General features: G+C 31.8%; 1 protein-coding gene across 2 annotated transcripts in view; it reads left to right on the top strand.

Annotated features, from left to right (window-relative positions):
* LOC124360185 (high affinity cGMP-specific 3',5'-cyclic phosphodiesterase 9A) overlaps positions 1–24141 on the top strand; it is a 641497-nt gene that overhangs the window by 392644 nt on the left and 224712 nt on the right. For both annotated transcript variants that reach the window (XM_046813574.1, XM_046813571.1), the window contains exon 6: positions 8206–8236. The gene's annotated coding sequence lies outside the window, so the exon portion shown is untranslated. The remainder of the gene's footprint in view (positions 1–8205; positions 8237–24141) is intronic.

Genomic DNA, 24141 nt, shown 5'->3' with positions numbered 1-24141 from the left:
TCATGAAAAAGTGTAACGCCCGGTAACGTTACGATGCCCGTCCAGTGGGTCCGCCGCACGGGATAAAGCAGATAACTATGTTTATTCGTGAAAATGTGAAGTGCTTAGATTCGTCATTTACAACAACTACAACAATAAAGGTAAATAATTGTACACTGATATTTCATTATCGTAAACTATGATTGATTGATTAATTGTTAGATTGACACAAAAGTTGAGAAACTGAGTTTATAGGTTATGTCATACTATTGACAAATGTTGATAGTGTTAAGTAAATTATTAGTTTTAAATCACTCTGCAATCAATCGTAATTCAGTCGATTGAGAAGAAACAGCGCGTATTGCTAGTCAAACATTTAAAATAACAAATTATAACCTCTAACCTGTCATAACAGTGCGCCCAAACAAACGAACTAAACCGACCAATCACCACGCGCGGAGTTAGAATTTAACTGTGTTTAGCAAGAATTTCAAATTCCAATTTTAGTAAATGTTTTATTCAACTTTACCATTTACAATAACAAATTTTAATTAATTTCAAATTATGTACAATGTTTTAGTAAACAAAATATATTTCTATAGTTAAAATTTGTGCAATTCTTATTTTCATTCAATTCCTTGTTCCTATTGTGCAATTTAATAATATTCATATCAATAAATATTCTACCGAGAAAAAGACGTTGTCACGTAAAATCTTCGCCCGTAAAACCGACTTTACAGGCAACCATATTTTTTTTTGTTTTATTCCTCTTATGTATAACTTTAGTTATTTTGAACTACAAATTCAAGTTTTTAAGTTTTGACGACGCGATCTGACAATGGAGTAGTAGTTCCGAAACTAGTAACCGTAATTAAAAAAATCATATGTAGACTATATTTCTGTAAAATGAAAAACAAGAATGCAATAGACATACTGATTTTTAAATATTGTATTGTATTGTTTGATATTGGAAAATAGTTGCATGATGTAATCAACCACTTGACAATCATCTCAAAGCCACGGAACAAAGCCATATAATAAGCGAGGCGGGCTGTGAAGTTCCTTTGCCGGCCAGGCTTCACCTGCTTCCCCCCCCCTCTTCGCTCCGCACACCAACAATATTGCAATACCACTCTGCAGTCTTTGTTTCCTGTATCAAACCCGCTGAACCGCAGTATAATAATTCGACACGTTCTACTCTTGGATGTATTCCTTGATACACCAGAATTCCTTTGTATTTTCGGCATAAAATCAGCAACTTGCAGAAAAACCAAAATGCTGTTCAATAAACAATTAAAAGAAGAAATGCAAACGTTACGGTTGTAGGGTGTGAAATCAAATTAATGTATTATTTATCACGTCTAAAATTTCGAATATACAAATCCTTTTCAATGTAAAACTTAAACTTAGTTAATTATAGTTTATTCTACTGTAAAAAATGAAATTTTTTTTATCGATTTTTGTGAAATCGTTTATCACAGTTCTTTAGATGACAATCTGAGGCACTTAAGAGAGTAAATTGTATGATTGATTACGTGTAAGTAGAATAATTATACTAAAGAGTGACAATATTTGAAATATTAATGAATGGCTCCAATAGGTAGACTGTTCAGCCTGTATGTCATATTGCAAGTATGTAAATAGTTACAATATGTCAAATCTATTTGATAATTTATATATACACCGTAGTGACATATGATAATATAACGGTTTAATTTTATGTATGAAGTCGTTAATAGCGCAATATTCCAGTCCAGGAGCCTAGAGCCAATTAGAATTATAAGCATACAACCCATTTTATTCATTGTCTGACAGTAATACAGCAATTATTTAGTTGTCTAACAATAATACAACAATTATCTATTCGTCTGACAGTAATACAACGAATTATGCCTTAAATGGTCGATTTGAAGTGTGCCAAGCTAAAAAAATGTGATCTTAATAAAACTACCGTTTCATATTTTTAATCATTTTGATAAAACTTTATTTCAACCTCTACCGAAACCAGCGTGGCTGATGATCTTATAAAAATATTTAATCATCTTTCACGTAATGGGCGACATTTTTATATTGCAAGGTTGGATAGAGAAACGTAATATAAAATACCGACAATTAAAAAAGAATCAAACGAAATATGAAAGAATAACAATGTAAACTATCTTATTGAGTGAACCAATTTACCTAAATAATATATTCGTTTTTATTTTACTGGATATGTACTGTCAACTAAGTCAACAAAAAAATACATAAACCTCATTATAAAAAAGTATTAAGCTCTCTCAAAAGGCCATTCTACTTACCAGTGATTGGCTGGAGATGAATCAGTCATCAACCAAGCATCATCATGAAGAGCAAGCAAGTCGTAATATTAATTTTTTTCAATACTTCTAATTCATCATTTATGTATATAATAAAGCACTTAGAACTTAGTTTTCGGATCCTTCAATACTCCATTGTGCCGGGTAGTTTTTATACAGACAAGATAGAGTTTGATGATGGTGAATGTTCCTCCATGGGGTTTGGCAGCAAAGCCTATAACTCAGATTAACGTCTCAAAAATGAATTTTGAATGCAACTTCAGCAAAGCCTATTTCGTGACAAGTGATCTGGCTTGTAAAATCACGTCTCCTACCTTGTAAATTACAAGGCATGCAGGACATAGTTGAAATAATATTATCATTAACAATTTATTAAAAATCCGAATACAACAATATGTTTTGTAATAGCGTTTAAATGTATTAATTACAACTGAGTACGATGAACTTTAGATGGTTTTATGAAGTTGGTGCTAAGAATGTTATTGTGGAACCCAACTTACCACTTTGCTGCGTAATAAGGAGTGAAAGGACGGGAAGGACGCAAAGTGTCCTCTCAAGGGTAAAATTGACTGCATGCTACGGAGATAGGCCATTGTGGTGAGGTCAATGTGGAGTTGGGAGGTCAATGTGGAAAGCGAAATGTGGAGGTTGTCTTGTAAAGAGAACTTGGCCCAATAAAGAGATTTGCGTTGTGTTTGCATATTCTTGGAAAGTCAATACGAGTTTTTCTCTCAATCCTTTTGCCTTTTCTACGAAAAAGAAACGAAACGTTTGTTTTCTCTTCGTTTAAAAAAACCTTGTTCCTGCTTAATCCGTAATTATATTTTATTTTGCAAAACAATAAAAACTTTTATTTCAAAAGGTACATTTTGTGTGCATGGTTGAAATAATGATTAATATATATCTTTTTAGTTTTGGGAGAAACCAACAAAATCATGTAGATTCAGTTTTCATGTAGTTGGAGATTTAATTCACATCTCGTGTAACTGATTCAACCCTGATTTTTAACAACTTAAAAGAAGCAACTTACAGGTTATAAGTATGTTACATCTCAAAAGTTCGATTTATTTTATTTCATTCTGTCTCAAACACGGGTTTTGTCCTTGCACCGACTTCATCAAGTACTGCTGTAAACAGTGTACTGCTGTAAAAACTGTACTGCTGTAAACAGTGTACTGCTGTAAAAAATGTGCTGCTGTAAACAGTGTACTGCTGTAAACAGTGTACTGCTGTAAAAAATGTGCTGCTGTAAACAGTGTACTGCTGTAAACAGTGTTCTGCTGTAAACAGTGTACTGCTGTAAACAGTGCTCTGCTGTAAACAGTGTACTGCTGTAAACAGTGTACTGATGTAAAAAATGTGCTGCTGTAAACAGTGTACTGCTGTAAACAGTGTTCTGCTGTAAACAGTGTACTGCTGTAAACAGTGCTCTGCTGTAAACAGTGTACTGCTGTAAACAGTGTACTGATGTAAAAAATGTGCTGCTGTAAACAGTGTACTGCTGTAAACAGTGTTCTGCTGTAAACAGTGTACTGCTGTAAACAGTGCTCTGCTGTAAAAAATGTGCTGCTGTAAACAGTGTACTGCTGTAAAAAATGTGCTGCTGTAAACAGTGTACTGCTGTAAACAGTGTTCTGCTGTAAACAGTGTACTGCTGTAAACAGTGCTCTGCTGTAAACAGTGTACTGCTGTAAACAGTGTACTGATGTAAACAGTGTACTGATGTAAACAGTGTACTGATGTAAACCGTTTACTATTGTAAACCGTATATACAGGGTGATTCATGAAGTTCTCCCCCCACTTCTACAGCACATTGTACTAGTAAAAAATAATGAAAAAAATGTTTATATAAACATAGGTCCGAAAACGCTTTCGTTAGCGAGTTACAGCTAGCGAAAGATTTCGCCTGAATTCCTGGGCAAAGAGTAAAAATAAAGCCATACTGAACTTTTGGAAAGGTTTAATTAAGTAGAAATATCGTGGATTCTTATGTATTTTAACCTGATAAAGCTAATAAAATAGGTTTCAGAATTGTACCTGTAGTAGTTTTTGAGGGATTCAGGGTTAAATGCAAAAAATTGGGGCACGAAACAATGTTTTTTTTTAAGTTTGATGTACAATAACTTTGTTAAATTGGTAATAAATACATAAAATCAACAAAACTTAATTGTAGAGAATTTAATTCTGAGAAAATTGATATAATCAAAGTCTAAAATATAAAACAGAAATAAGTACCAAAAATCGATTTTTATTCAGTATAATACATTACTAGCTGTAAAGAAATACCGTACGGTATTCAGTTAAAATAAAACAAAAATAAAATGTTTGTTCCTTAATGATGAGAATAAATTGAGAAAACAAGATTAACTGTTAAATAAATTTGTTTGTAAATAAAAATATCATGTTTTTATTACGTTGTATTTTTTTTTTAAATAAAAATTTACATCAAATGTTCGAAAAATAAATGAAGCAAACATTTTCCCATTATTGTTTACTAATCATCGAAATGTAGTTTTTTGTTGTATTAATTTCTAAGTTGGTAACGCACGAATAACAGCTGATCAACAATGGTATTCTGTACTGTTACGTTAGAACTGTGTATTAGTGGTGTTTTGCAAGCTACAGCAGGAGATCGGGTTCTGTGAATCGTGTTATTAAATGCAATTTTTCTGTGAGTTATAATTCGATTGTTTATTCAGCGAAAAAAATGCCTTACTTATTTACATCAGAGGAATACGCTGATATGGTTTTTATTTTGGGTTACTGTAATGGTAATGCTAGAGCTGCTGTAGAAGAATATGAATTACGTTACCCTAATAGGAGGATTCCAGATACCAAAACAATTTCAGGAACTTTTCGTACTCTTTGTATGAACGAGCTGTCCAACTTGATGATGATATTGTTATTAATGCTGTTCATCGCAGTCCCAGGTGTAAGTACACGACGTATTTCTAGGCGGATAGGAGTTTTCGCAGTCAACGGTGTGGAGGTCACTTAATCGAAACAAATTTTATCCGTTTCATAAACAAAAGGTTCAACATCTACAGCTAGGGGATGGTCCGCTTCGCTTGGAGTTTTGCAACTTTTTGAATATTAATAATCAAACTCTACAAGCGTATTTTGTTTTACGGATGAGGCACAATTCACTCGGGATGGTGTCAATAACTTGCACAATGAACACTCATGGGCAGAAGAAAATCCACATGAGGTAGTGGAACAGAACCTTCAACACCGATTTAGCGTCAATGTCTGGTGTGGCCTTTTGCACAATCGGCTGATTGGACCTTTCATATTACCTGGACGCCTAAATGCTGAGTTCTATTTGCATTTCCTTCAAGAAGAGTTGCCGCAGCTGTTAGAGAATGTTCCTTTACATCTCAGACAAAATTTGTACTTTCCAGCATGACGGAGCACCTCCCCACTTTTCACGTGCCGTTTCTGCTTACTTAAATCATCAATTTCCTGGACCACTGGATTGGTCGTGGAGGGCCTCACCCTTGGCCACCAAGATCACCAGATCTATCTCCATTGGATTATTGCATCTGGGGATGGATGAAAGACATTGTATACAAGACAAAAGTGAATTCTCGTGATGAATTAATTGCCCGTATTATGGATTCGGCTGTGCAGATACAGGGAAGTCCTGAAAAATTAAGAAACGCAACAAAAGCAATACACAAACGTGCTGCAAAATGTATTGATAATGATGGCCTCATTTTCGAACATCTATTATAAAAAGGTGCGTACGGTTGGCCCAACCTGATTAATTTTTGCTTAAAACTAGTAATGTATTATACTGAATAAAATCGATTTTTGGTACTTATTTCTGTTTTATTTTTAGACTTTGAATATATCAATTTTCTCAGAATTAAATTCTCTACAATTAATGTTTGTTGATTTTATGTATTTATTACCAATTTAACAAAGTTATTGTACATCAAACTTAAAAAAACATTGTTTCGTGCCCCCAATTTTTTGCATTTAACCCTGAATCCCTCAAAAACTACTACAGGTACAGTTCTGAAACCTATTTTATTAGCTTTATCAGGTAAAAAATACATAAGAATCCACGATATTTCTTACTTAATTAACCTTTCCAAAAGTTCAGTATGGCTTTATTTTACTCTTTACCCAGGAATTCAGGTGAAATCTTTCGCTAGCTGTAACTAGCTAACGAAGCGTTTTCGGACCTATGTTTATATAACATTTTTTTCATTATTTTTTACTAGTACAATGTGCTGTAGAAGTGGGGGGAGAACTTCATGAATCACCCTGTATATATACGTAGAAAAAATATCCTTTGCTATGTTAAATATTTAATCATTAACAAAATTCGGTGTTTTGAAATACTTTATTTATGTTATGTATTACAAGAATGTTATTATATAAATATTTACCTGGTTAACAAAATACCATCTGTTATATAAAATATCACACGTTAATATCTATAAAGAATATCTTTAAAATAGAATACAAAGTTTTCTATCAATAAAAGTTCTATATGAGCATCTAAATGATTTGTGTAGCTACATCCGGTGTTGTAAACAAAATACGTTTGTAATATGAGGTTAGAAATAATTTTAATTTGTGACTGTAGTTTAAAATTGTATTTGTCCCCTCACGATAGTTTAAAATAAATCAATATTGGAACAAAAACAACACATAGTTTTGTAATTTTTTAACACAAAACACGAATTTTTCGAATCTTAATGTAATTCAACAGGATATTCGATGAATGCGGTAGTAAATATGAAAAAAAGTTTCCAAAATGTAGCTATGGGAGAACGGGTTATCGCAAAATAAAGAACAAACCGTGAATAATTTACAAATATATTCATGACTTTTTAAGTACAGCTCGAACAAATCCGTAGATTCGGAATTCGATTTTCTACATTTTCAAAAGGAAACATATATAATGTGAACGATTATTTAAAGGGCCTTGTAAGCAAAAAATTCTGTAATCAAGATTAAAATTGTAGTTCATATTTACTCTCACAACAATCTCACAAGGGTTATTTAGGCGTGTGACATGATAATTTTATAAAAGAATTCTCCTAGCGGCTCCAGCCGAAATTAAAAAGTACAATTATATCTTAAAAGTTGTAAATGCAAAGCTAAATTATGTTATTCAATAGTTATTTCGTATTTCAGTCTTTGTAAGCCAAACAAGTTTAATTATAATTTTTTCTTTCCTATTTATGTTCGTGTTTGTTTTGTTAAAATAATTTCAAAGAGTGTTTAGTTTTTAGAAATATTTTAAGGCGATACAATTTTTTAAGTATAAACTCGAAATAGTGCATCACATGAGACAATGAAAATACCTCTTTACCTGATTACACTGTATTATGTAGTATAGGTGTCTTTCATGTCGAAACAATGTGAAGAGTTCATTTTGAACATCTTCGTCGCCGACTTTTTTTATTCTATTCAGACGAATATGGCTCCAGATCTAGGTGTTTCTGATGTCGGAACAGATTTTTAGCTTCAAGATAAGTTTGAACTTCCTCATCACTGAAATTATATTCGGTGAATTAAACATTCACAAGCCAAAATGGTTCAAAACTATTGGAAATAAATATTGTATTTTTATATGAAACAATTGTTATTATTATATTACAGGATTCAGTTAATAGTCCTATTTATAACCAAATAATTACCCTAATTCATATTTTACATATGTTTTAAAATAGTACCTAAACATTTACTACATTTTAAAACATGTTGCAACATATTGGTTACTACGTTTAATTTAAATAAGTTTGTTACAGATTTTGTTGCTTAAAGTATACATTTTAGGGCCTTGTAACTTTTCTATGACGACTAATGAAAATTATCTTACGGAGTTTAATAATAAAAAGGAGTATGTTTTTCCTAATACATGGGACTAACTGCATTTTTTCTTTTTCAGATACGAAGACTGGCCGACTAGTGACTTATAGGTAATTTATAATATCTCAATTATATAACAGTAGTGTTGTTTGTATTACATAGTACCATTTTTTTGTATTTAGCCAGATTCATAAACATCTGTTTCATTCTCTTGCGGTTTTGGAGAATATCTTTATTTTGTTGGATTGGGAACATGTGAGCAAATTTGCAAATCAACGATTTTATTGCGAAATTTCTTTCTAAGAGAAGTAATGATCGTGCCCAAATTTCTTAAAAATAACATTTTCCGTTTTGTCAGACTATTTAATACACGTTGTAAAATGTACTCCATATATGTTCTGGATTTCCCGTACAATTTTAAATGCATGCTGCCCAGAATTAAAATTACTGATCAGATTTAGTTTGAATAAAGACTTCTAATACGTACTGAAAGTATTTAAACAGTTGCAACAAACAGTTGTAACATTAAAAGTCTAAGTAAGATCTTAGTGGTGGTAATATAAATCGGTATAGGATGAACTTTAGATTCGTATCGCGTTAGTTTAATATACAATCAGTTATATTTTACCAGTTCAATTTTTCCGTGAGTAAAGAAATTAAACCTTCTGTATTCCTAAAATTTTAATTATTGAAATCAGAATGCACGTTTAGGTTCAGTAAGATAATTTTAATTACAATGTTATTTAAAATGTAATTGTTATTGAAAATATGATTTGAAATGTATCTCTCTTTCAAATAAAATTGTTTTGGATTGTGCTTTTTTTTGTTTTCAACTTCACAACTTTTTCTGCAACACGTTTAATATGCAATTCAATGTTAATATAATTTTCATTTCTGTACATGGGTGGCCATAAACATTTTTAAAAAGCATATGTAGGACTATAATTTTTTCATTCAATTTATTTATGCAATCTAACTTCAAAGCATAGTAAAATTTGAAAAACACTTTTTTTAAATTTATCTTTTTTAATTATACAGTAGCATACAAACTATTTTTGGTTTGATTACAGAACATATTTTACCCCAAATATTTTTATCTGGTATCACATGCGATAATTTTTCTAAACCTAATATTTATCCAAAATCTCTTGGAAGCCAAACTCTCACTCACTTATAATTAATATTCCAAACACATCGATATCTGAGAAATCATAATTTGCCATACACGTTTCTTGTGGCACAAACAGAAAGAAATTAACGCATATTCAGGAAGAACAGCGACCGTTAAGTAGACGCTTTTTGACCAACGTAAAGACATACAGGAATGCAAACAATACTCGTTTATCCACGGGGAATAACCTATACCGGAAAAAGATTACATGGGCTGAAAGTTCACTCTTTTTTTACTAAAGTAGACATTTCAGGCTGAGTATGTATTTATTTTGGTTATTGTGGCAACAAGGGAAATTCTACTGTGGCGTATGAGATATAATTTATTCATGACAGCTACGCATCTTCACCCGAAATATGAGCCAGTGGCAATTTTATTTAACTTTTAATCTCTTAACAATGAACTTTGATATAATATACTGAAATTTTGAATAATACATCAGCGATTTTTCAAGTTATTTATTCACATAGAATGTATTTATCACATAAGAAAGAAGCAGAACTGGGCGTTAACAGTCAGTATTACCTTAAGAGTCGTACTGGTGGCCATCTTGAGTGTAGCCTCGTAAGAGCAATGTTAAACCTCGTGGACCTTTACGACCTTTACTTTAGTTTAGTCGTATTATTACTGGAGATACGTAAAAATATAATTAATAAGAATCCAAACATATGTTTTTGCACCAATAACATACGATTAAAATTAAGGGTGTAAAATTACATGAGGTTTATCATAGTTCTTGTGGAGAAAGACTCAAGATAGTTTTAATACAGCTGCTTCTTAATATAACTTCTGCCACTTTTAAGAACAGCTTTTACTTCATTTCAATTCCTAAATTTAAGTCTTTGGTAATTTATAATACAACTACGCATTGATTACTTAGTGCTCCTCTTTGGTTCAGTTCCAATAAACATGCCGACAAGTAAGTTACTCATCACTTACATATTGTATTCGTGTCTCTCCAACACTATTTCAGTTAACTAACTACTACTATGAAACACGAAGTTACACATATTGTAATGCACATTGGTGACTAAGTACATTACTAGTTCAGCTATTAGTTTCACTATCGGTACAAGGCAAGGAATAATCCATCACAAACTGTTAGTGTGTAAACTACCTCTGAGACAGTAACTGATCTCAGCTACCAACTTACCATGGACCTGTTACTTAAAATTGTTATAAGTACGCTACCAGTTTAGCCCATCACCATCGATGCAAGGCAAGGAATAATCCATCACAAACTGTCAGTGTGTAAACTACCTCTGAGACAGTAACTGATCTCAGCTGCCAACTTACCATGGACCTGTTACTTAAAATTGTTATAAGTACGCTACCAGTTTAGCTCATCAACATCGATGCAAGGCAAGGAATAATCCATCACAAACTATCAGTGCGAACTTACCATGAACGTTTTACTTAACAGTTATTGTAGAAATAAATTTGAATTCCACCTTATTAAAAATCTTCTCTTTTTAAACATTAGTAATCCATACATTTGTAATTGGACTGAGTCTCCCTGAATTCCCTTTGACTTTATCATGAAATTTGTCAACAATACCAGTGTGGTTGACTGGAAATACTTTCCAGATAGATTTTGAAACTTTCATAAAATAATGATGAGCGTAAGGGACTAATACAATTAGAGTAAATAAGATCGAAAACTGACAGCAAGAGTTAAAGAATATATTTTTATAAGCTCCAATGATCATTGTTATGCAATGGTAAGACCCTTCTGACGTAATATCCAAGCTAAAAGAGGAAACATTTTAGTGTCTATGTACAATAAAGTCTGCTTGGTCAAAATAAACGAGGTACGTAGTATTTTCGGCCCAAACTATATATTTATATTCTTTTATAACCCTTATTTGAACCTTTGTATATAGTGAAGTACATTAACATTTATATATCCCAATGAACTTTGCAAGTATTGTATAAACGTGTGCTTAGAAACGCAATTGAGTAAAATTGTAAATTCATTAAGAAGACCAGTATTAAATCCCGTAAATTAAACCTAACCAAGCAATATAAATCCGCTCTTTCCAGAATATTAGAAACATTATTAAAATCTACTTTATTGCTATCCACTGATTGCGTTTCACTGAAAATAGTATTCATTATTTCAGGAAAGCGCCTCCATTAAGCAAACAACGGCACCGTGGTAGCAGACCATCAGCCCGAGTTTAACTAATCCCTTCGTTATTGATTCAGCGGACTGTTCTGACACCGAACTCAGCTTAAGTACAACATCCGAACATAAACTTTAAACTTTCCGACACATAGTTTTAAGTTATACGACACATACTGTATGAAATCGTGTAACTGAGGTTATATTTAAAGCGTGTTAAATTTAAAATTAAGAATTTACTTGATCCCTTTGAATTGTTTTAATGTAATTACAACAAAAACATAATTGGTTTATAATTGGTTTTGTTAATTGGTTCATAGTTTAAACCTTATATATTAAAGTGTTACGTTTATTGTAAATAAAATAAGTAAGAAATATATGAAATCTTACCGTGGTAATTTAAGTCCGAATTTTTCTCCATATAAACATTTTGTGAGATATTTGTATCTTAAATTGAAAAAGGTGAATGAATAGTTTTTTAATAATTGACTTTATTTTTTTGCTATAGATATATTTCTATGCAACAGATTTAACTAGGTCAAATCACATAATTCTAAAAAGCAGATGTTTTAGCATGACCCCTACGTTGATTAGTATTTACCTGTAGAACGTAAAAAATTCATCAAGAATGTAGAGGTACAGTAGTACAAACTGAACAGTGAAGGGAATAACAAAAACCATTTAAGAACTTATAGCGATGTCAGCTTGGTAAACAAACTCTTGGTATCGTGGTTAATTATTGTAAACGTTAATTGTTTGCCTCTGTCGTTGCCATAAATTGGATGATCTTTTATAAAATAATGGGTATATAATCCTTAATTAAATTTTTATATTCTATATAGACAATGAAAATGAGACTAGTTTAAACGTGAATGTGAAATTTTCGATTGACTGGTTGTATACTAACTGAGGCGAATTCACACTTGTCGACCACATTTAAGGTTTTGGTATAAACAAATGTGCAAATACAGCATTTGCTGCCTAGGCTGCCATCGTAGTTTCAGCGAAAGTACAGAACTTGCCAAGAGTAATATGTTTGTAAATTTATTTACTGCGAGAGCTGGAGGCAGGTGCAGTTTATCGATTCTAGATTATTCTCGAGCAATCTAGATTTACAAAAGTGCCAAAGTGACTTATTGTGCCCTATTCTGTTCATATTGCTCTTCTCATTCCATCGTACATATTCACGGTAATTTAATCATTCATATAAATTAAGTGAGTGGATTGTTCAGCCAAAGACGCGAAGTACTTCTAAAAATACGATCACCTGTAATATAAGGTTACAAGAGGAAAATGACTTTATTCTTCAAGATGTGCTTTAGTAAAAAGCGTGTTTCTTACAGTGAAACATTTTTACAGTGATCTTCCCATTCTTAGATAAAAGCTAAATAACAGTTATCTAAACTCCATTCCTTAATCATGGGCAAACTTTTATTTAGTATTTTAAACTATTGTTCACTTTATTGTTTTTTTGTTAACAGGTCTATATGAGATTTGTTTAATTACTTATTTATGTAATCAAGATTACGGTTTTTAGTTACGGATTAGTTTTTACTGTCAACATTAAAAACATGATATATTAGTAAAGAATTTCAAAAGATAGCGATAAATACATATAATATATTAGTTTAAAAATGTAAAGTATAGAATTAAATTGTTGATATTATATATTGGAAAAGATAAATCTATCAATAACTCGTAATATCTACTGCTTTGGCTGATTCCAGACCATAATGTTTCAGTTACCGAAACAGAATGTAAACATATTTGTGTTTAATCCGTACAGTTAGGGTTAGGCCGACTATCCGTGCAGTATCAATAGTAATCATACCATGTATCTTAAGTGTTTTTCTTCCTATATACCTCCTTATTTGACTCCAGGAACGCAGTATTATTTCCAATTTTTAGAAATGCCCCCAAGATGGCCAGCTGAGTGTAGTTTTAGTTCATTCTTTAAGTTTTAAAAGTAAATATGAATTATATGATAAGTAAATTTAAAGCTATCATTGGACAGAACAATTGATTTTGGTAAAACTATCGTATTTACAGGTTGAGCCTAAATTATTTAAAAAACACCTATTAAATAATTATATTTTGCTATACTTCTTTCAAGGTAGGAGTGTGCCACACCACGGAACAGGTTGCGCTGAAATTCCATGTAAAACTTCAAGTCTGCTCATTTCATTAGGTTACATGCATTACTATGTCGTTTTAAAATATCCTATGGTTGTACTTCGGTTGTTTAAAAATTTATTTATTCTGCGGTTTTCTCGTTGCCACCATGTTTAATCCACTCGTAATACAATATAAAAATGTGCGCTGACATTCCCCAAGGAGGGGCATGCAACATCATCTAAGTGTTGCCTATATAAAAATGAAGCTTCATATGCAATGTGAACTCTCTAAGTTCGTTCTCGAGATACCTTGCTGATAGGCAGATAAATAGAAATAAAATTTGTCTAGCTCCTCAAGTTAAAGGCTTCTCTAACATTCAGCAAATTGTATGGGAGGATACCAAATCTTTTTTGAAGCTTATTACTGAGGTACTCTTTCAGTGTGGTAGCGGTACTTTTAATTGGGGGTTACCCTATTAATAATTGCTAAAACTTGTAGAATAAAAAACTAAAAAATACTAAAAGCCAACATTTAAAATAACAATGTATAAGGAATGGTATTTAGCCTTAAAGACGTCTTTAAAACGAAAATTCCGTGTGCTGTATCTCTAACTGATTAAATTACAGTCTGAAAGTAAGTTACGTGTAATAGTAACATATTGTATAAATAACAATTCAACAACAGGCCGAGATATTCCATGTGATATCCTAGATGCGCGAGAGGGGAACCACGGCTGGGAAGGAGGGGAAGCTGTGGCGGAGGGGAACCGACTCACAGACTGAGCTCGTGACTTCCCTCTCCACTCCACATGACCAGTAGGCTACTGCGCATCGTCGGGCCGAGGACTACATGGAGTCCCTTGGCCTGTACACGCTGTATATCACTATCTACTTCAAATATCTTGTAACACATTTTTGTGATAAATCCAGATCGCCTAGGACGAACTCGCTTCAATGGTTCCCTCTAATTCTGAATGAAATTAACTGAAATGAAAAAAATTCTTTATTAAAGAGGTGGAATGAGGGCTATCAGGCCCTTTCTAATGCAAATAAATAAGATATGTGGCACAAATTAGCGACATTAGCACATCCCAAACTTATTGTGGACACTGCTAACTTGATGTTGGCACAATATTGTAATTTTCAGACGGAATACGGTCATTATTGTTGTCAATTATGGTACTTACTTAAACGCACTGTAATATTCAGATTGTATTGCAGTGATATGATACTGACTGACCACATGAGTGCTTTACGAGCCTTGTTGAGTGTCAGTAGTATTGAAGGAATAGTGTAATGAGAAACCGTGTTATAACCAATGAGATGACATGAATGCAATTATCTCAGATTAGAGTGCCATTGTGGTCAGAGTATAGTCGACATATGCGTGTAACCGTCATCTAACCAAGAGATAGTTATTTGCATAGTTAAATTTAACACTTCACCAAATTAATATGATTGTCTATTGTGGTTGTTACAATAGGATAGGATTCATGGGGCTGGAGAAAAATTGTGCTTGGATTCATAAATGCTATGGTTGCATGTATTACATTTCAGAAGTGATTAGTTAACAAAGCTATTTGTATTTGTCCAACTACAAATATATTATACTTGATATGTCGGGTGAGTAGCGTGTTGCTCCTCCTCAAAATGAGGTGTAATATAAGTATCTGATACTCAAAACGTTATATAACATTGCCTTACTAGTTATAGTTGTCGATATAAAATCATTTTAAAAACAGAATAAAAATAAGGATTGCAGGATTTTTGTAAAATGTTATTGCTACGTATTACAAAAATAAACACTACGTTTCATGAATTGGAATCTATCCTCTTCTTCAAGTGTAAAAAAACATTAGCCATAATTTAAAGTTAAGCATACAGAAATAAAAAAATCACATTTGGTGATGAATCCGCCAGAGTCCAACTCGACAACAGAATAAGTTTCACGCCATAAAACAATAATCCACCCTTAAATCTAGTCTGACGTGAATGAACCCAAAAAATGTCACTGCGCAGAATCAAGCTTACCTGATATCGCACGCATCAGGGAAGGCGTGAGACTGGGGAGAAATCAATGTCGGCAATTCCTGTGGTATCGCGGAACGTCATCTGAAACAAAGAGGACAGGTAGGCAACGGGCGGAAATCCCTTCAATACTCGACACAGTGTTCTTTTTTGCAACATGTGAAGATGGCAAATGTCCAAATTCTGTTATTTTACACTTCGATACCCTGCATTTAATTATGAATTAAAATTGTAACTGATTGTGACGTGGGAATAAAATTTGTTGTAAACTCGTACAATATTCAAGCGATGTAAAATAGGGATATAAATCACAAATCAATTTATTTGGTTTTGTGGAGTGTGTTCTTCAGCAAAAATAAATCGCAAATTGTATAAACAACTTTGTAAAGTAAAATATGGACTTTACTTTACATAAGGATGCTTAAGAAAATGTGAGAGCTTTTGTCTTTTCCAGGAACAGTAGTCATATTGAGTTCTAATTTAAATCAATATCATTGGCTTTAGTATAATGCCAGCGCTGTGCAAATAACATAATGTGCTCCAGTAAGGTAGTATTGCCTGTTTTCACAACTGTTATTACTGTCATGATTACATGACGTTTTACAAAGACCGGAGCCACTATCGCCTTCAGCCATGTAATGTAGTTTCACCTGCACTATCAATACATTCTATTGTATTTACTTTACTTTGTGTCAAATGAAAACCTTTTAGAGGCATCCATAAATTGGCCGGTACTATTGAACAATATTGTGTCAGGTTCTGCAGTCGAGTGCTACGTTTATTGTATCTCGCGATAGTATTAAGACGTAACTTGACCTTTTGGCAGAGTGGGTTATCCAAATAAAATTATTATTCCGAGGCTATTATAGAAGCTAGAAGATAAATGAACTATTTATGTAGTAACCTTCAATTCATAGCCGATTAATCTTTGGTTATACTTGTCAAACATATTATTATTTATGACATGTCGCTTATGGATGATTATTGTTTTTTTATTTACGATACTCTTGAACAATTTAGTTAATTTATCATATCTTATCTTTTATAGTTGATGAAAACTTTAAATAAGTTTTAGTTTTTGTAATGTAGTATTTAAAATTTGGTCGTGACAAGTTTGGGAGGTTTTTCTATTTATGGTACTGATTAAATACCTTATGAAAAAACAGTAAAAACATTATATCCCTCAAAGGCGAATTAGAGGCATTTGTGGTAATCATTTTGGAGAGTGCACTAATCAATCTCAAGAAGAAACTTTTCTTTAAGACAATGCCCTTTTTATAAAACAACTCTTATATTGAATATAGCTCAAAAATAATTTTATATGAACTGTGATAAAAAAGTTATATTTTTTATACAAAATTTGCCATTCTTCCAATTATATTCCCTATACACACTCTAATGCTTAATTTCTTTATTTTCAGCCAATTTCTGCGAGCCTGATGTCGATTGCTCAAATTATTACTACAGTAATAATAACTACAGTTTCCAATATAAACTTGTATATTTCTCTGTCTTTATTGGCAATTATCTTAAACAGATTTGATGATAATCTTAATAAATCGAAATAATAAAATTAACCATAAACCGATTACACAACTCAATTTAGTTATTCTATAATTATAATGTTTTTAATAAATCCAAATGTATAATAAGTTCACCCACGCTTGATTTAATTTCAGTAGATCTCTGTTAAAATGTAAATATGCAATATGTATCAAGTATTGACATTCGATATTACGCTTTGCGTACTGCTTTACTACGGCTTGTAACTCAGACTGACCACGCTTCAGTGAATTCACTTATCTTGTTATTCGGTTCATTGCCGCTGCCGACACGCCACGGTGACCTCCCCCCTCCACTCCCAATAGTTCCTTATCTATTGACTTTAACGTAGAGTAACTCATTGATAACTTTATGGCATTTAGCAATTAAACTCGGCCTATTGGTTCAAACAAATTCTATTTATAAACAAGATAACATTGTAAGAATTTTTATATTTTACCTGAATAATCATATATTAGTTGATATGAATTCAAGTTTTTTAGTCCATTAAGAACTGTAACAAGTATACCTTGCAATTTCGTTTGATTTTGGTTTAACAAATATTATTTTAATTATGGTGATAAATCCATTCATATATAATAAATAATATGCCGATCTTTACAATATATTATGAGTTTCATACGTCAAGGCAATTTTTATTATAAATATGGGCTTTCCAAAAAGATAAAAAATAAAAAAAGGTAAATGAAACCTGAAAACCATAGTTCTATCTGCAAATCGTTATTATTTATTAATTCAGTAAAAAAATGTATAAACAAAGTTTAGAAGAATCGCCGAGAGTACTAGTCTCTTTATACTACGTGCTATTAGTTAAAATATACAGCATTTAAATTACATTACAATAAATAGTTTTTTAACTGCCTGTAAATTAAAAAAAAAAAACGTTTTATCGAAGTCCAACCAAAAATATTATTTAGAATCATCATATTACCTAGTATAGATGTGACCTAGTACCGGTACAGTATTAAATGCCAAAAATTCGCCACAACACTATAAAATGCATGTAACACGAAACAGCGTTTTTACAAGTGCTTATCGCCTTAATCGTTAAGGAATTCTTTATTGAGTCTGACCAATCTGTAAATAAAAAGAATACCCGTTTTAAACCACCTTCTCCCAAGTCGGGAATTTACACTGCCCCTAGTCCCCTACGTGTGTCTTGGTCTCTCGTTGAGGAATATTTAGATATTCATAACATTTTTGTTTCCCAAATTTATAGATTAGGCATCATCAACAATTTTAGTGTTTTGAAAGCCGCTTTACACTATTCTTCTTTCAATTTTTCTAACAGACTTTTTTAATTTGATAGTTTTCATGAAGTCCGTGTTTGCACATGCTTCGCAAAGCACTACTCCGTAGGAGATATGTAAGTAAATTAAAGCAACATACCCCATCATCAACACATGAGTCAGGGCAGCACTTTGCTAAAGCCCTCAAGACATAGATACCTGAGAATAATTTATTGGAGACTCAATGTGATCATTTCATGTTAACCGTTTATTCAGGATTATGCAAAGGAATTTTGTTTTATAGACCAACATTGCGGTGCGAATATTCTGTAAGTCTAAAGGACGAAGGAAGTTCACAATATGAATTTTCAAAATTTGTTGTGAGATTTGTATTGCTGAAATTTTGGACACAACTGTTGGGATATTATTGAGACATAAAAAACATGTACATATTGTATATATATATATATATATATATATATATATATATATATATATATATATATATATATATATATATATATATATATATATATACTATATATATATACTATATATATATATATATATATATATATATATATATATATATTGGAAATTGAAACTGTTGAGTTCTCAAAATAATACTTTGATTACGATATCATTCTCACTTGTTTTTCTGGTAATTGTCTGTTTTAAAATCTACGCTTTTAAATATGAGTTTAAACATATGAAAAAATAATAAATATACCTAATTTTTAAACCAAAACCATCGTGTTCTAAGTACATTTGTCAAGCACATTAAAACTGAAATTTTCTTTTAAAGCGTAGGATATAAAAATGAACGATTATCGGTTCAAGATGAGAAAGCGATGTGTGTGTGTGTGTGTGTGTGTGTGTGTGTGTGTGTGTGTGTGTGTGTGTGTGTGTGTGTGTGTGTGTTTAATATTTTTTCAATAAACGGGTTCGAGTCCCAGCGGAGCAAGTACTTTTTGTGATTCAATGTTTATTGAAAAATTAAATAAGGCTATTGCCATTTATACAAATTTAATTTATGTATTTAATATGTAACAGGAGAAGGTATTGTAAAGGGTTCCTCTATAGTTATACTTATTCATATACTATATGATAGCTTCAACATTGTAAATAATTATAAGCTTTTTATATTACATATTTGTTTTCTTTGATATGTAGCATAGTGTATGAAACGCTAGCTGTACGCACGAGATAGTAGTAAGGTTAGATTAAATTTGAAAAGAATCGCCTGAAGTGAAATTATAAAATAAATAATTTTGACTTAGATATTCAGTATATAGTTATTATAATTTCAATTGCCAACCTTACGTAAGGCCTAATATACCTTTAGTGGTATAGTTATTCATAACCATTAGTCATAGACGGATAATCTTAAATTAAACAAATAATCTAAGATAAACGGAGTTTTGTGCTTATAATCGTCCCAGGTGCACTATTGCCAAGAAAAGTTTAGGAGCAAGAAAGCACTTCATTTGACGGATAAGAGCCATTAGCTAAGAAGCTTTGTCTCAAGGATTAGGCTTACCGACGGAACCAAACTCTTCAGTTTTTGGACTTATATTGGAAAGCCATAAATATGTACTATGCTTTCGTTTTGTTTATAGTTAAAAAAACGCATTTTTCACGAATAACAGAAATACCTGTACCGTAGTGTAGGGGAAAGTCTGTGGCTATCTAACCGAGAGGTCAAGGTTCGATTCCTGGAGTGGTAAATAAATATTTGTAAATGGATTTGGATCGTTTCCGTAACGTTTAATCTGGCCATTTAAAATAACATTGGCGAATACAGAACCGCTCAAAAAGAATGTTTTTCACACAGTAGGTTATTGTCTTTTGAATTAATCTTGTAATAAAATAAAGTTTATTTTCAAAGTAACGTTTTCGTTCTAGCTTATATTACGTGGGAATACCTAATTTCAATTTGTTTGAAAATATAATTCAATTAAATATTTTTTATTTGTTATTGTTCACACAGTCTACCCACATTAGCCATTAAACATTAATTTAGGTACGTTTTCTTACATATCTTTCTTGTCCTCTTTTCATATTATATGATTTTAAAATCCGTCTGAAACTTTGCGTGTAATAATATATTTTCCCCATAATTAATAATGCTATTATGTAGCTGTTTCATGAAGATTCTGATTTAATTTGGCCAATTTATATACGTGTAAGTAGTTTTTAATCCTCAATACCGTTCGTTCTAAATTCATTGACAATTTAACTATTACAATGATGGTGTAAATGTAACCCTATATTTATTTTTCACAATCCATCTAAATTAATAGTAGTATTTCATATGAGCCTTTAAATTACTCATTTCGTCATTATCACTCCAAACAAAATGGATGAACAACTGTGTTATTATGAAACACACTAACACCATATATACACAGAGTTATATACACTCGGTATCAAGTAGTTTTATAATTATTTCGTATAAAAATAGAGAAAAGAAATATTATGGTATAAAATAGACGGCTAGTTGGATGCAGGATGGGATACAACTACCTAGATGTTCCTGTTTCATTGCTTAAGGTTCACTTCTGTTTTCATGACGTAGATACTCGCAGAAGAATTTAAGACTCGGTCTTCCTCATGAAGTTGGTGAACGGTGTTGTGTGCAGTCCTGAGCTGTTATTGGATCTTCCTTTTCACTTACCAGGCCGCACCAGATCCCAAGACACGTTTGTGAGGCTCAATTACTCTACCATGTACCAGCAGTGTCCTCGCATTTTGCGACTTGGCAACAATGTAGGCGGATCTGTGGACTTTTTTCATCCAATGTGGCACGCTTTCGAAGCCAGATTCTAAATTATAATTTTCACTGCATCTGGTTTGAGTGCTGCTTAAGTTGAGGGATAAGTGTGTGATTATGTGATGCCTTTAAAGGGTCACACCTGAGTTTGAGATCAAGTGTGCATGAATATTTTAATTACTTTTTCTAGCCTTAAACTGTATTATTTATTGTGCTGTTGAAACTTCATATGTTATTACACTTTGGTTTATCACACTCTTATATTTATTATAGATTTATAGTTTTTTTTAATTTAAGTTTAATTTTGTTGCTTGCTATTTATTGGTTCTCTTGATAAGTTATTAAACATTTTATTATATATTTCATTGAAGGAGGAGCTCTTCTTATTGGAAAAAAAATTATGGTTGCCTGTAAAGTCGGTTTTACGGGCGAAGATTTTACGTGACAACGTCTTTTTCTCGGTAGAATATTTATTGATATGAATATTATTAAATTGCACAATAGGAACAAGGAATTGAATGAAAATAAGAATTGCACAAATTTTAACTATAGAAATATATTTTGTTTACTAAAACATTGTACATAATTTGAAATTAATTAAAATTTGTTATTGTAAATGGTAAAGTTGAATAAAACATTTACTAAAATTGGAATTTGAAATTCTTGCTAAACACAGTTAAATTCTAACTCCGCGCGTGGTGATTGGTCGGTTTAGTTCGTTTGTTTGGTCGCACTGTTATGACAGGTTAGAGGTTATAATTTGTTATTTTAAATGTTTGACTAGCAATACGCGCTGTTTCTTCTCAATCGACTGAATTACGATTGATTGCAGAGTGATTTAAACTAATAATTTACTTAACACTATCAACATTTGTCAATAGTATGACATAACCTATAAACTCAGTTTCTCAACTTTTGTGTCAATCTAACAATTAATCAATCAATCATAGTTTACGATAATGAAATATCAGTGTACAATTATTTACCTTTATTGTTGTAGTTGTTGTAAATGACGAATCTAAGCACTCCACATTTTCACGAATAAACATAGTTATCTGCTTTATCCCGTGCAGCGGACCCACAGTTATCTGCTTTATCCCGTGCAGATCCCGTGCGGCGGACCCACTGGACGGGCATCGTAACGTTACCGGCGTTACACTTTTTCATGAGTGACTCCAAGCCGCAACCTAATTTAAGACGTTGTCACGTCAACAATTTTCTGTTATTTTCTAAAAGAAAACTCACAATTCTCCAATAATTTTTATTTATAATTGTTATAAAAATTATTGGAGTTTTCTTTTAGAAAATAAAAGAAAATTTAATATAGATTTCCTAGACTTGATTGTTAAGTTTATACTGTACTGTATACAGTATTTATCTACATCACTCTTATACATTGTTATCGCACAGTACTTGTTGTTTAGAAAACATTTATAATTACATGTACCGTATTTATAGTAACTCACTTTTAAACATAATGGTTTTCCTATATAAGTATACCTACTAGTCAGAACTTGGCGTCTTGTTTATATATCTGTGCAAAATGGTGTATGCCTTATAAATAAATATATATATATATATATATATATATATATATATATATATATATATATATATATATATATATATATATATATATATATAAGGGATGTTTATACTTCGGTTTTTTACAATTAATGAGTAACAACATTAATTTTGGTACAGTTGGAGAAACCGAGTCCCCGGAGGAAGTCTCGATTACTTAAGTTACTTAAGGTTTCGAGGAAAGAACCGAACTGAACCCCGCTAAGTGAGCAAACAACTGCTCTGAGTCCGTGATTGTAAAGTTCTGTGCAACTTCTCAATATAAAGTTTAGATTAGTTGAGGCCTTCTTTATTATTTGTATGTTTATACAGTTGTGAAATCGAAAAAGGTTAATCGTTATATAATTTAATTAATTTGACAAGAAATCAACTGCAACGAAGCAGAGTGTGAAAACTGACTCGTTCCTTCATATAAAGTATGCTTATGATCAATTAATTCAAAATAAATCACGGCATAAATACTTTTTATTTTAAACCATGCTAAACAGTGATTACAAGATTTTATCGTACTCAATTACTAAACTGTAATGAATTTTCATACAAAATTTAAAGTTTAAAAATAATTATATCTTTCTCAAAATATCTTGCAGATAGTTAAGCAACGTATGTTAATACGTCACATGTTATATAAGACCAACAATGTTCACTAACGCTCATCCAAATCCAAATGTTGCGAATATAGAAATTATAGTTCTTGCAAAATTTCAATTCCATATATAAATTTGTTTTCGAGATATTGTGCGAATAGTCTGACAAACATAAATTACATTTACCAGTCCCTCAAGTGAGCTAACGCTCAGCTAACAAGAATCTTGCAAAGATACAACGTACGTGGGTAGCAATCGTCTGTGCTATAGCCATCGTTATTTAGCCTGTAATACGGACAAACCGAGTATTACCAACACTCAAGTTTGTTGGGCCATTATTGGAATGAGCAAAGTACCCCTCGTTCTGGCTGGTTTATTGTAGTAAAGTTTGTGCGAAGCACTAGAAGCGGGGTTGGAGCACCTGCTCTGCAGACTCGATCCGTAGCAATAGAGATGAATCAATTGTACAAACTGGATAAGAAGTTCGAACAGCGTTCATTGCACAAGATTATTTTCTATTTAAGAACAGATCCTTTAAATAATAGCTCACAAATAAAACTGTATACCTAACTCGTTTGAAATGTTCAAATATATTTAATCACATCGTGTAATAACGATTTTCATATGAACTATACAATTTTGAACACATAGGTTACACACTAAAGAACTCGATTCAGTACACGTATTGAGATTTTAACTGTATGTTATACATTTTGTGTTTTATAGATTTTTCTGTGATATTTATATACTTTTACACACACTCAAATAACTTTACATGCAAATTAGGAACTTTAACTTTGAAGTAAAAAAGGGTTATTCAGTAACTAAAATTTTATCATAC

Source organism: Homalodisca vitripennis, chromosome 4 (genome assembly GCF_021130785.1).
Source record: "Homalodisca vitripennis isolate AUS2020 chromosome 4, UT_GWSS_2.1, whole genome shotgun sequence".
Taxonomy (NCBI): domain Eukaryota; kingdom Metazoa; phylum Arthropoda; class Insecta; order Hemiptera; family Cicadellidae; genus Homalodisca; species Homalodisca vitripennis.
Note: the sequence above shows the minus strand (reverse complement) of the source record. Positions and strands in the feature narration are given on the sequence as shown.